Source organism: Falco peregrinus, chromosome 12, assembly GCF_023634155.1.
Source record: "Falco peregrinus isolate bFalPer1 chromosome 12, bFalPer1.pri, whole genome shotgun sequence".
NCBI classification, from domain to species: Eukaryota; Metazoa; Chordata; class Aves; order Falconiformes; family Falconidae; genus Falco; species Falco peregrinus.
In genome coordinates, this window is record NC_073732.1 from 4,773,263 (window position 1) to 4,787,791 (window position 14,529).

A 14,529-nucleotide genomic window follows, 5' to 3' on the forward strand; every position below is an offset into this window, starting at 1 on the left:
TGAGACACATGGGTTTCATACAGCCTGTTTGTGCATTGCCCAAAAGAGATTTACAGCTGAACAACCCCAAACCCTTACGGGATTAGAGCAGAGAACACGCGTACACACGGAGTAACGCGGTGCCCGGGAGGTACGCCGGGGTCCAGGCACCCCTGCTGAGGGCGGGGGGCTCACTGCAGTGCCCGGGGCTTGCTCTGGCTCTAGCGCATCCCAGCACGTGCCCTGGTTGCTCCGGCAGCGTGGCTGTGCTCTGCAGCACAGCGGAGGGTGATGGATTGCCTGTGACTCTTTTTCATAGCATTGTTTTGCTGCTGGTCTAACCCAAGGCAAACTGCTTGCTTTATTAGCTAATTAAAATGAGAGACCATAACATATAATTCTGTACAAAGATAATAAAAAAAAAAGTAAGAGTTAGGCAGCTTTGTGAACAGAGGTTTAAAACTCCAGCATATTCTGCCTGATGAGCTTCATTAATAACACATTAAGAGACCAAACATATCCTCTGATGAGATACACCGTGATGACTAAAATTTTAACAAAATATTAATAGCAGCTTTATGAATTGGCTCATTGATACATTCTTATATAATGGTATATGTTATTTATTATCTATCTTGTTAATAGATTGACAAAAGCTTTTCACAATAACCCTGTAGAGGATCTGAGAAGGTAGCTGCTAATAAACATTTCCACTTCGGTTTGGATTGTGAAACTTAAGATATGCCCACAGCAAAAGACACTTAATAGATCCATATAATTATGATCATGCAACATCCAAAGCATATGTTTAACTTCACCTGCTATGCATACTTCCCTTGAAACCAATGGGATGGTTCATTGTCTATAAATTAAGCCAACAGTGATAGAACAGCATTGTGAATGCTTACTCTTACTATTATGATCATGGCTACATGCTAGCTGAGAACATGGTGCCATCGTGCCTAGCCTTTTACATGATTGAGAGATTCCTGAAAATAATTTATCTTTTTAAATAGAGGAGATAAAGTAACCAGTCTTACAAGTAGGAAAAAACCAAAGCAAAACTGGGGGGAAAGGGAAAGCATCCACTGCCATGCTGTAGGGCCGATTCCTTTGCACCAGGGCATGTGGTACCTGACTGCATCACCAGCGCCACTGCAACATATACAGGAGTAGTAAAAGCTGCCGTACCCTGAGAAGGAGCCTGGTCTTTTACCTGAAAAATCCTTGTTAATGCCATTTCTGTCGGGTTACCCATGTAAACCTCAGTCTGAATTTCAAAACCATGTTTGGTGAAGTGGATTTCTGAATTTACAAGCTAGCCTATGACAGTTAAAAGAGTATGAATAGCTCCATTTTAGCATCCCAGTTTGCATGGAAGCCGGTATATTTTCTTTTAATTTAAATGTCCAGATTCTGGTCTGAGAGCAAGCAAGGGGAAGTTACTCTCTTAAGAAACTATGAAGTGACTGAGCACCAGCAGAAGTGCCAGGATCTCCAGTGTAATTACAGCCTTCCCACGGCACCAGGCCGATGCTGCGCAGCAAACCTGAGGTTCCACATGCAGATTTCCAGCAGATTTGGAATTTGCATAAACCACCACAAATATAATAAGGAATTGAACCCAGTTTCAGCTATGGCCCCGATCTCACTGTATCTGAAAATACAGCTCTGTTGTGCCTTGACCTTTTCTTTTTGGAATTTGGATTTTCTAGCCCCTCTTCAATCTGTTTACAGAACCAGCCCCTCTGGGAAGCATAAATAAATAAATCTTTTCCCCTGTGCATGCTCATGACATCAAATGATGTAATAAAATGAAATCTCTCTCCTTCTTTCTCCCTTTTCAATATTTATTCTGGAGATTTATTGTTTTCCCTCCTTTTCAGGCTTCAAGGTTTCCCTCTGATAGATCACCTCAGTGTGGACCATTTCTTATACTCTCCGTGCAGTACCTCTCCAGCTATTATTTTAAAATGTAGTTGGAGCTGCTTTAAGCTGAAGACCATGAATGCAGTTTTTCACTTTTCTTTCTAGCTATGCTGGACCTGCTCCATGAGAATTTCAAGTCCATTTTTAATTGAAATATTGTTAACATTTAATAGTGATTTCAGTAAACACCTGAAGACAAAAAAACTGTGTGGTCCATGTGGGTCCTACTCCCACAGGATTCTGCTTTTATCATCAAGATTTATGCTGTCCTGAACTGAATTCTCAGCTGACGTGAATGGGAATTCTCTTTGGGATGGAGACAGGCTGATTTAGACCCTGTGAGTATTTAATATTGTGATGAAAAGACATAAAGTCGAGTGCACAAGCATTCAAGAGGAAGAGCTTTAATTTTACTTTCTGTGCTGTGAAGAGTTCCACAAGGTCAGTTAAAGCTCTTACACAGTTCAGGACATGCCTGTTTCAGTACAGGGTAATACTGAAGCCAAAATCAATGAACACACTAAAAATCCAAGGTCTTCTAGCAGAAAATGGCTCAGATTATCTCACAGGTCTTTTCTGTTTATCAGCTGTCCTAGAGTTTTCTGCAATTAAAATCCAGTATTTTCCCCATCGGGGTATTTCCCAGCAGTTTCCAGTAACTGTGACACTGGCTGGCAGAGGCTGTGAGTAGCACAGGCTGACTGGACTACTGCGTGGGAGGAATGGGATAGAGGTACCTACAGGAGAAACCTGCTTCAGGGAATATGGTACCCAACAGGACGTATCACTGAAGGGTCATTTAATGATTCCATTTGTTCACCTTTGAGATATCATGTCTCCAGTCAAGAAAGGAAGCACCAGTGCTGCAGGATCACTTCTCCCTGCCAGCTCCCCACTACCCTTACTCTGTAAAACACAAGGCTGGCTCTTCCTGGATGGGACAATGATTTTTAGAAGCTGAGGCAAGCCACAGACAATCAGATTTCTCCTTTGCACTATAAATACGGCAGCAGTTTGGGTTATTCAGGCAGCACCCCCACCTCGGAGGGAGGATGGCAGGGCAGCTGGTGCTGGAGCAGCTGTGGGGCTGGCAGGACGGCTTGGGCAAAGCCGGGAGTCCTGTGTGGCTGGTCCCCAGCGTCCAGGTGCTCTGCAGGAATGCTGAAATGGGGTGGTAGCTGGTGTAACACTGAACCCTGTGTATACGTGCTCACTTTCAAGTGTACTTCACTGTTACTTAATCTCAAGGGAGAATAATCATAAGGAATATAAAGTATCTTAGAGCTAGATTAGATCCGCACAGGGGTTTGATATATTGAATCCAAAGCACAAGAGCAAAGAAGCTACCTAAAGCAGGATTTCTGTAACATTTAGGCACCAGCATTGCAACCCAGAAATACTTCTGAGCCTCTGGTGCCTGAGGGCATCTCATTTATCTTGCCCACACCATGTGCCTCCTGGCCTGCCTGGCAGTGCCTGAGTTTTGTTTGGTGAGTGCTGTTTGGTGAGTGCTGCAGGTGGCCTTGCCTGGGCAGTTGAGCCCTGCTCTTGCCTGGCTTTACTGCAACTGAGAGCCTTGGAGAGTCTGGCGATGCTTTCTGCTGCCAAGGGGCCGGGGCTGGGCTCCAAGCACACCAGGGGCACGTTGTGCAGAGATCTGGGGTTTTCTTTATTCCCTTTTCCTCTTGTGGGCTAGCTGAATTTCTCAGTGTGCCTGTTCTGTTACTGAAAATAAGTGCCTGTTCTCGCCTGTTGCTGTTGCTTTTAAGCCTGCTGACGACAGGGTTGCTTTTCCTAGTGCACTGATTGCTAAGGAGTGCAACTAGGAAAGAGTCCTGAAAGAAACCCGACTTCCCATCTCTGCCTGGGAAGTTTCCCATAAAACAGTAACTTGGAATCCTGTTTCTAAATGTAGTCAAGGGAGTTTTAGGGTGCTTTGAGCCCTCTTACACTGACCAACTTTTCTAGTTTTCTTATGAAAAAAACCCACATATTTTTATCCCATGAGTTAATCATTTAGCTATATCAAAGCTTTAAGCTTTCAGCAACAGGCCCATTGTTGAGTTTGGATTTTCTGAATAATCCCCTGCAATAAAAGCCACCGTCTTTCCCTGAGAACTTCAAGGCAATGCAACAACAGTTGCCTAACCAAAAAATGATTCACTGCTATGTAATTAGCAGCTCACGCAAGAGATAATCTTATTGAAATAAGTATATACCATGGGTGGTAATAAGAATTTAAAGCAGTGACATATACAAAGAGCTCATTCAAAAATGGAAGAATATAGCCTTTTATTTGTAGAACAACTTATAAAAGCAATAAGTGTGTTACAGCTGCGTTATCACCATGAATATATTGCAGATGAGCTGTACAAATAAGCAAGCATTTACAATAGCTTTGTTTACACCATTTTTTACACAAACTCTGTAATCACTCAGAGGGTACCCTGGGGGAGGGGGGCTGCTGAAGAATATTGAATATGAAATGTTGCAATTCTGCTTATTCAGGTAGAAACACAATTCTGAGAATCTGTTTAGCCAGCTAAGTTACAAACAAGTACTGGCACCTCTCTGTCCCCCCAGAGCTACCCACATACTGGGGTATGAGAAAGCAGCAGACCAAAAACCTGTTTGCTTAATAAGGTCTAATGACAAGTTGAAGACAGTCAGAGGCCCTTTGCAGATGAGTCATTAGAAATTAAATAGGAGACATTTCTCAGGCACACAGAATTGTCAGCCTGCTCCAGCTGGTGTCATCTCCCCATTCAAAGCTGATGCTGGCTGAACTGTGTATGACCAAATGACAGAGACGTTTGTTGTAAGATGCCTGGCTGAAGGTTACATCTGTTCTTCTGAAATAAATATATTCTCCTATATTATCAGCTCTTCAATTATCCATGTACTGAAATCAGCAATTAAGAACCTTGGAAACCTGTCCTTTCTGATGGTGGCTTGCAAACTGAGCTGGTCATCACCATGTGGCCAAAGCTTCTATTTCTGGCTTGCCAAGAAAGCACAAATCTGCATACTGCCTGCTCATGTGGGTAGACCTCCCTCTAGCCCACATTTCAGCCACAATCACTGGTGCATGGCCATCTAGATAGCTCCTGACATTTCACAGTGATTCTGAGCTGTAACACCTGCCTGCAGAGGTTAGCTAACAAATATGATTTTAAGCTCTGAGCCCACTGTCACAGCAGTTGCTTATTCTGTAATATCACCTTCTCCTGAGAGTGCATAGCTCTACTAGTTTAATTCACACACACACTTAGATAACACCGTGACATGTGAGACAAAATACAGAGACAGGAATAATTTGTTTCAACTGTATTTCTAGGTCTAGTGGTTTTCACTGATGTCAAGCAATCTTGCATCATCAGGGATGTTTTTCCCCTGACTTTCTTGGTGCTGTTAGGAAAGCTCACTCAGCCACTTACAGTCGAGCTCACAGACCTAATAAAGGACCAGGTTCACGCCTGTAATGAACTGGCATTGCTCTGCCTGGAATCAACAGAGCTGTATCGATACATCCCAACTGCAGGCTGCCCCGCTAGCGCAGATCTCTGTTAGACCAAGAAGGAAGTTTTAAAACTAAGCAGAGGAGTTTAAAAACTGTACTCATCTTTCTGCTCTGTACCCTAATCTTTCAAAAGAAACATTGCCCACCAGAGACAGAATTAGAAACATTCATTAGGAAAATGTGGTGAAAGGAGGGAAGTATGAGTTTGATAATTAAGATCAATTTCTGTGTCAAGGCACTCTCATTTTAACTGAAAACCTGCAAAATATCCAGATCCTGCTGCAATGTTCTTTGCCAAGGCATTCATGTTTATGCTGGACTTGGGTAATTTTGTTGTTTTACCACAAATTTCATCCCAGTTTTCTCTGAGCATTTGTATTTCAGTATGTTCAATATATTTTATATAGTTTTACTGAATATGAGGGCAGTCAGTGACACACTGGACATCAGCTGTTTTGTTAAAGAGCATTCGAATTAATAAAAGTTAACAGTTATCTGTAATATCAGATAACTTCAATCTCTGACCTTGATTTGTGTACTTTTGCCATTGGTGCTGAATACATTGTTTCTGCGGTGGGACACATAATAATCCCATCACTGTTATGTGCCAGGAAAATTCCTGGATTGCACTGAGCTGAAGTGTAGTTGCTAAATACGCATCTTTTAATCATATAGCAAAATGGAGAAAGATGAGGGAGAGTTCAGGGGAAGAGCATTAACTGGAGCCGTAGCGTTGGCCCCAAAGTTGCTGAAGGTTAATAGAGGTTTTTCAAATGGTTTCAGACAGCTTTGTGGAGAAATGCAGAAATCTTGTGTCCAGACACTGCTTTGTAGGATTGCACCGATACGTGCTGCTGAGGCAACATCAGCATGGACAAGATCACAGTGACGTAAAGCAGAAGTGTGCCCCCACCTTTTCTTCAAACCATTTTGTCATCTGTGCAAAGATTGAGTTTGGTGTGAGTCTTCTCTTCATAACCTGGAGATTATTCCTCACCTCACTGAAAGTGATATAATTTACCATAATGGAGGACATGTGCCTGCAGTTGTAGTTTCTAACCGTGTAGGTTATTTCACAGGGCATCAGATGAACGGGATAAAAAATGAGAGCTGCAGTTCTAAAATAAAGCATGAGTTTTAGAAATGCAGTGAATGTGACTGAACTCTCCTCTCACTGGAAGTACAATGGGAAAAGATTCAGGCCATGTCTGAGAGCTCCTGAAAAATCTCATTATGTATGTCCCCTCTATTATTTACATCTTTTACATATATCATGTAGTGCCAGTCTAATAGCAGTAGATAAGAATTACTTCTTTTTTTTTTACACAGATCCTTTAATTTAGAGACACCCAGCAGTATTCTAGTGTTCAAGTTCTTTCCTCCACTATTTGTAAATCAAAGTCTTAAGCTGTAGTGCTTTATTGAATACAGTGACAAATAGGGATGAACTTCATTCTCCCCTATAGTCATAAAATTGATTTAATATTTCAATTAATCTTTGCTACACCTTCTCCAAAAATTTATGTGAATACATTCTGAGTAAGTCATCTTCAGGAGTTAAATAAATACTAACATAAATATCACTTAATTTATTTGTTCTCTGTGAAATTTCTTTATATCACTCTTGCAGTCAAATGCAAGTATTGCTTCCACCAGCCAGGAGTAGCAGATGAGGTTGCCTTAACAAAGGGATTTTCACATTTTCATTAAATGCTTCTGCATTCCTTGTCTGGTTTCCATATCAAATGAAATGGTTCTTCACAGCTTTGCAGAGGATGGAAGTTGTATCATAATCTATCCCTTAATATCAAATTAAAATAAAAGATTATTTTAAAATAAGTGAGATTTTTCTTTCCAGAAAAGAAAAGCTGTCAGTGTTAGGGCTTTCCATATTTTCATTCTGATACAAGATTGCAGAGGGGCTGACAAGACTTCATGGAACATTTTTGTGTATGTGCAATTTTTGATAAGAAGTGCTATGGTTCCTATTTTTTCTGTGATGATCCTTTATGGTCATAATTTGATGAAGCAGACACACAACTCTTACTAGGCCGCGCTTAGGTAGTCCAGAAGTGGTGAGAAGAACGGGTATGTGGATGGATGCATTGTTAATACAAGATTTCTGAAGTCTAATGCTTTTTGCATAAGTACTTTTCCTCTAAACCAGAACCTTAAATTCGCTAAATGTAGCATGCAATTAACTGCGCATTAGCAAGCTATTTGTGGAAGCAGGCGGTATGAAGCACCCCCACCCCAAGCTCACCAAAGGCCTCACCCTGCAGTCATCGCAGTCCTCAGCAAGGAACTGACTGACTTTAGTAGATTTTAGATCATTCCCCAGTAATCTCCTACTCTAAAAGGTAAAGAGTTGGATTAAAAATTAGGTTTGGGGTGTTTTGTGAAATATAGCATTCTATGCTGAAAAGTACTTTCTAAGGAAAACAAATAAAGGAAATAGTATAAGGGAGAAAGGGCATCTTTCTCTCTTCCTGGGTCTGCCCTTCTGGCTACTCTTTCAGTGCTGGTTCATGACCTGGTGATGACTTTGAGCTCTAAAGCTGGTGGAGATCCTAAGGCCCTGTTGGGTAGGGACAGCCACGAACAGCAAGCCCCTGGCTCCGGTCCTCCCCACCGCGGTCCAGGCACAGGGTGGATGCATTTCTTCACATTTTCCAGAGGGAGTCAATTAGAAAGCTGTGGGGTTTTTTTCTAAAAAAAAACCAACTGACCCTATTTGTAAGAGTCCTAGGGAGATACTCCGGTGGTACAGAGTTATATTAACAAAAAAGAGGGTGAGCTCTCGCATTGCAGGCCATGCGCTGAGAAGTGGTCTGATTTCTTTTCCTCTTCTGTTTCCTCACGGTATCCCCATTTTACTAACTTTACAGTTTAAGATGTTAAGGGCCTTAAACTACCTTGCAGTTCAGCGTTCTGAGCCCAGCTGTAACTGAAAAAGCTTGCTGCTCACTCGGGCTGGTGGCGAAGGAGAAGGTTCTCTTTGAAGTGGACCTGGAGGGGAACCAGTAAACTGGGAGAACCTGCTGAGAGAAGCGGCAGAGATTATATCTGTCCTCTCAGTAAGAGCAAGCACACTTAGTGCTTATTATTCCACTTTACAATGTAGAGACATGTTAAGCTCTAAAATATTTGTGGAAACAGCAGGAACAGCTGAAGTAGCTCTCTCATCTATCACTGATGAAAAATGTACAAAAATGTGCAGCACTGTTATCTGTGCATGTGATGTTTATAGAGTCATTAGGCAGTTATACGGCCCCTAGCAAGGAGTCTAACTTGAGACCACCACCTGTAAACTTCAGTTAATGCACAGGTGTAGCTGCCCATTTATTAAGTGGTGCTTTTACACTTGGGCTTGCTGGTCTCTGCGCTCCTGCTGTTGGTTGCCAGATGGAATTTAAGTCTTGCTTCATTAAGCCCTAAATGGCTTGGGCCATGCTTGGCTTTCTTGCCTTGCAGTACCATCATGCACCCAGAAGAGACACCTGAGGCACCAGTGCTATGCTCCAGAAGTTACTGAGACGTTTGCAGTCCATCTGCTACAAGGAGTAGTAGGTTCTCTTTCCCTCTCAGGCCAGAACTTCAGTGTCTTGACCCTTCTGGCAGAGGAAAACACTCTTCCCTTCTTGCACGCATCTAAAAAAAGGATGGGGGGAGCTAGGTCAAGGCTGCATGGAAATGAACTTTACCTTAGGGTGACAGCTGGCCAGAGCTGATGGGGAGACTAGCCTGGTGAAGAGCTGTGAGGTGGGCAGGGAGAACCTATAGCACCTCCAGTTGTGTGTGGCATATCTGACGTGGAAGAAAATGTGAAGGGAAATAAAAAATTAAGCTCCCAAGAAAAGTGAATGCTGATATTCTGATATTCAGTAAACACTCAACTATGTGGAAAACATTGGCCAGATATAATATTGGCATAATATTAGCCCCATGAAGCTGATGATAATACTATCCTACTGCTGCTACCACGTTCTGTGCACAATTATAGAGGTCCAGTACAATTAGCGTCAGCTAAACTAGGTTAAAAATAATGAATAGGTTACTGCCGTGTTGTGTGTCAGTTTAGATCACACAGGGGCTTTTTATAAATCTCAGTGGGAAGAAAAATATTTGGTTCTTTTCCATTTTGGTTCACACAGCGAAGGCACAGATGTCTGGCATTTTTTCAGTCGCGTTTTTGCAAGTGGCACCACATTGGCACAGGGTGCAGTGCCAAGCTGGTGTCCTTGCACTCCTCTCTCCCAGCTCAGGGCTCCAGCAGCAGATTAAGTCCTCACTTGTTCCTCCTCTAACCTGCCAGCATGGGCTGGCAGTGGGCAAACATGGGACAAACCTATTTAAAAGCAGGTCATTGCTCTTTTAATGCTGCCTTCTACGAACCACTCTGCAGTATGTGCTGGGACTATACTGCTTCTTTAAGTAGGCAACCATTCCGAATGGGACCCCAGAGAGCTCCAGCAGCTCCAGGAGGCTGTAAGGCTGAGGATAAATTTGGTCTCCGTGCTCACCTGACCTGGGCAGTATATCTGACGCCTCAGTGGAGGCTCTGTCAGCCTCCCCTAGGTGTGCTTGCTGCAGCAAGCAGGACAGGATCCATCCTGGAGCTGAGCAGGTAACAAAAGGTCCACAGCAAGCCCAGCCTGGAGTGAAATGGAAGTACCAGCTTGGCATGGGCCTGACGTGCGCGGGATGCTCCGCATGCAAGAGGTAGATCTGATCTCTGTTTCTCACTTGGGACTAACTTGTCTTTAGTGCTGAGGAAAGGGGAGGCATATACCTGCTCCGGCCAGCTGGGACCACTCGGCCTCTCGCTGTAGCCCCTACAACCTGCTTTCAGCTTCCTTCGTGGGCCTGGTGCCTCCTCCCTGCTTGGCTCCCTGGGCAGAGGCACAACAAGGCTTTAAAGTTTGGAAGCACAGGAGGGAAATCCCAGAAGGAAGGAAGGAAGCCAAGGAGAGGAGAAGCCTAATACTGAATGTGAGAGGAGTGTTACCCAAGGCTGCAGCTCTTGTTCCAGTCTCAAGCTTTGCCCAGTTTACCAGGTGTTTTGTCTTCTCCCACTCACTCCACTCTCTATCCCCTTGCTGCCAATGCCAGCAGCCTTTCTTGTTCTGTATTACCTTTATTTTCCTGCAGTTTTTTTTCTAATTATGTCACATTAGCAAACATCTCTTTGGGTATGTGCTGCCTGCCTTCTTCTGCCACATAAATATCTCTATGGAGGAGTGAAAACTTAGCTGCTGCCAGAGTAGGGCAGGGGACCTTGTGTCTAAGCACCTCTCCAGCTCTGCACTCCCTGTGGAAAAGCCTGCTGGTGACCACCACAAGGGGCCTGTCCCCTGGGAACCAGCTGTGGCAACCAGCTCATCTCAGCAGATCCCGAGGATCTGTCACAAGGCACAATCATTGTAGATGATGAGAAGCAGCATCACGGTTGCTTTATGCTTGCGCCCTCCTTTCTAAAGCCCTGTGCTAGCAAACCACTCTGGTAGTGCAACCACGCTGCAGGAGGGCAGAAGAGTACATTAACGGATTAGCTTTTTGGTCATTTACATGCTAAGGGTTAAATGTGGCACACGAAAAGCCTGTTTAAATGTCCTTTAAGCATCCCTTAAGCTTCTTGCTTTCCCCTCTTGATGCATAGCCAAGGCTTTGCCCTGTGGTAAGAGCAGAAGCCCGTGTGCAGCTGCCAGCCCTGCGTACAGCACAGGGCAGAGCAGGAGGGACACAGCGCGTGGCTACCTGCTGGCTGCACGCAGTGGCCACAGCCTGGCGTGGGCACGCTGCCCACGAAGGGCACGGCAGCCGGGCTGGGGCATGGCCACGCTGCTCTGGCTGGCCTTTGCAGTTCTCGCCACTTCAGCAAGAGCAGTGAGGGTCCTGCATATCCCAAGTGGATCTCGGCAGGCCTGGGGATGTTGTATCATATTGCAGGCTGTCTCGCTGGGCAGTGCCAGGGGCTCCTGGAGAAGGGACTTGGTGACCTCTGATGGTTCGCACACTGAAACAAAGCAAACCAGTACTGTATAGACACTGACATGGGCGAGCAATGCTAGGGATCAGTATGCTCCACTGTACAGTTAAAGCATATACAGCGGCCTGGTATTTTCTTCAGAAATTTCTCGCATCTGGAAGGGCTCCTGGGCACTGGAAATCCTTTTCTGGCCATGATGGCCATTTGCTTGGGCTCGGTGCTAACCTAGCCCTTGGGAAGGAGGATCCACGGGGATGACGATAGCAGCTGTAGTTTATGCTAAGCTAGAGAGGTGCCTAAGCTCGGTATCAGTCTGCACACTACCAGGGGCACCTGCTGTGTTGTGGTCAATTTTTTCACTAGCTAGTACAAGAGCTGAAAGCTGAACACCTGGCATTCACTTTCAATCTGGAATGCTTCAGATGGAAGCCAGCTTTGGCCAGCACACTGGTGTTAATCAATCCATTGTTTGGGTCATACGATACTTGTACAGCAGCGAAGCTGTAGAGCCACCTTTCCAAAAGAAAAACAGCTTTGAATTTCCTGTACTGAGGTGTACAGGCTTCCATATTGATTCTGACAGCTTTCCCAAGCATCTGGAGTAGTGGAAGCAAATAGTTCCTTGTTTTACTGACACAGGAGAAAAATCAGTATCTCCATGCAGATCGGATCTTTTTTTCCTTTTGATTAAACGATATTGCATCCACAAAAGTCATTAGAGTTCCAAATACTTTGCAATTAATCATGAAGAGAGTAAATGAATCATTGATTTAACATTAAGAAAGGCTGGGGGTTTTTTTTGCAGTGTATTTTCCTGACAACTTATGTTACTAGTAACTATTCAATAAAGAATAAAATCATACATTTGGTCTGTTTTAGCATGTGCCCAGAACTTCATAAATATCAATACAGATACAGCCAAGCAAATCCTGCTGATTGTGAACTCTAGCTGACAATATATCTAGCAGTAAAGGTTTTCAACAAAAAGCAGTGATGGATACAGTGTTCTGATATGTCCATTGATACAGTTTGGGCAGCCGCATATATATTTGCACAGTCTAGGAATAACTTTTTGGGTGAGAAAGAGTGTGCATGGAGGTGGCAGGGACATATTATCTGGCCTACACCAAAAGATGTACTGACTTTTTGTCAGTACTGTGTTTGCATGTGTGTGAAAAACTGCTTGTGAGCATATACCCCAAAATCCACAGAGGTGTTGATGCTCTTGGCTGAGAATGTATTTGTGTCCATATGTAAACAATTTTCATTGGAAAGGAAATCCAGAGAACTTTACAAATACTGTGTATGTACATAAAAGGTGAAGGTTATGAATTTAAGCACTCAAAAATTAGGAAATGCGCTCAGTGCTCTGTAACTGACCTATAGATTTGACTTTTGTGTATCAGACAGTCTGATGTCTGGACAAAGGTATCCCTGCCGTTGGGACATTCGGCATTCGTTACGTTGAACCAAATGTAAATGAATCAAATTAGCAGGTGAGGGTGGAAGAGAGGTCTAAGCCTCCCACCACACGCTCTGCATCTGCCATGTCCAGCAGCTGTGTGACCACACGCAGCTGGATCAGCTTGCTGATCTGGAAGAAAATACCGTCTTTATTTTGGTGAGTTACTTTCCTGTGGGCTCAGTGAACTGGACCCACACACTGCACAGTTGCACGACCTGAGGCAAGGAAGGTTGCCAAAGCATGTGGCAGGCACAGTAGAGAAGGGAGATCAGGATCACTTTTTTTAACGAGAGCCTGCAGCTAGACTGGACATAATGAAATCCAAAGTCGTAGCCTTGGAAGGGAATATTGTTCATGTGCCTAATGGAGCATGCAGTCATGTAGCAGCCTTTTCTTCATTAACATGGTCCCTCTGCCCCAGCCAGTTCCCCATCCTCGACTTACAGAAACGTCGTTGTACCGAGATTTTTACTCACCTGTGAAATACAGTCTCTGGCCACTGGTTCAGGATGGGCAGGTTCCTGTGCAGGTGGATGCGCAAACACGGAGGGCTGCGCACGGGGAACCAGGCTATCGAACTAGGGCTGGGTCATCTCTTCCTTTTTCCTTGCAAACAAGATATTGCATATCATCACTGGATAAGATAAAGAAGCAGATCAGAAAAAATACTAAAAATAATGGAAAAGATGTCCTCAATTTAGGACAGAAGAGTGAATATCTGGACTTCTGATGTGTATTTCTATCAGACAAAACTGTTATAAGGCTAGAGATTCATCCAGCTTGAGAAAAAAGAGCATTAGTCTATAATGTGCTCTAATAAGATCCTGTAACTTTATGCATATTAATATCCACCACTGAAGTTAATGATACTGCTTTTAAAGTTAGATACTTGATTTTTTGATACCTTGCTCAATCGGAGCCTGTTGTATCAATTTCTCTTAATAACTGTTGCTTAGAAGTGGTTATGGAAAGCTTTTATGGGGCTCCAAGGTTAATCTACCAGTATCTTTCTTTTCTCCTATCCCCAAAGTGCCGTAATAACTTCAAGCTTCCTTTGTACCTTGTTTTATGTTTTTGTCAGCTCTGTTGGTCCTTGAGCTTAAAAATATTCTCCATCCCTATAATAAATGGTAGGGGGAGGGAAGGCAATTGGGGCCAGAGTATAATTACCCTCTTCTGTAGCTTTTGGTGCATTTCAAGTCCCAGTATCACCTACAGGTGAACTAAAACATGAGGGTTATAAACATATAAAAATGGTAAAATATGTATACATCCATAAATCTACTTAAGCAGAATTGGTGATGGATGAGTGCGTTTAAATTTTAGAATCATATTTCTGCTAACTTACTGGAAGAGGAATCCCATAATTCACTGGAGAGTCTTATTCGTGTGAATTATTGTCTTCATCATTTAAAGAATATTTCACCTCCTGAAGATGATCTCCAGCAACTGTAACCTGTAGTTGGCTTTCAGCTATATTTCTTTATCTTTAATGTCTATGATCTTGTGCAGTTCAGTCTGGAAAATTGGAGTCTCTGCTTTCTAGTTTCTGGAACTTGTTTATTCAGGAGCACTATTAAAGTCAACACAGTACAGCAGTATGACCAGCTTCTGTTTTCTTCCTCCTTCCTTGTGATCACCACTCAT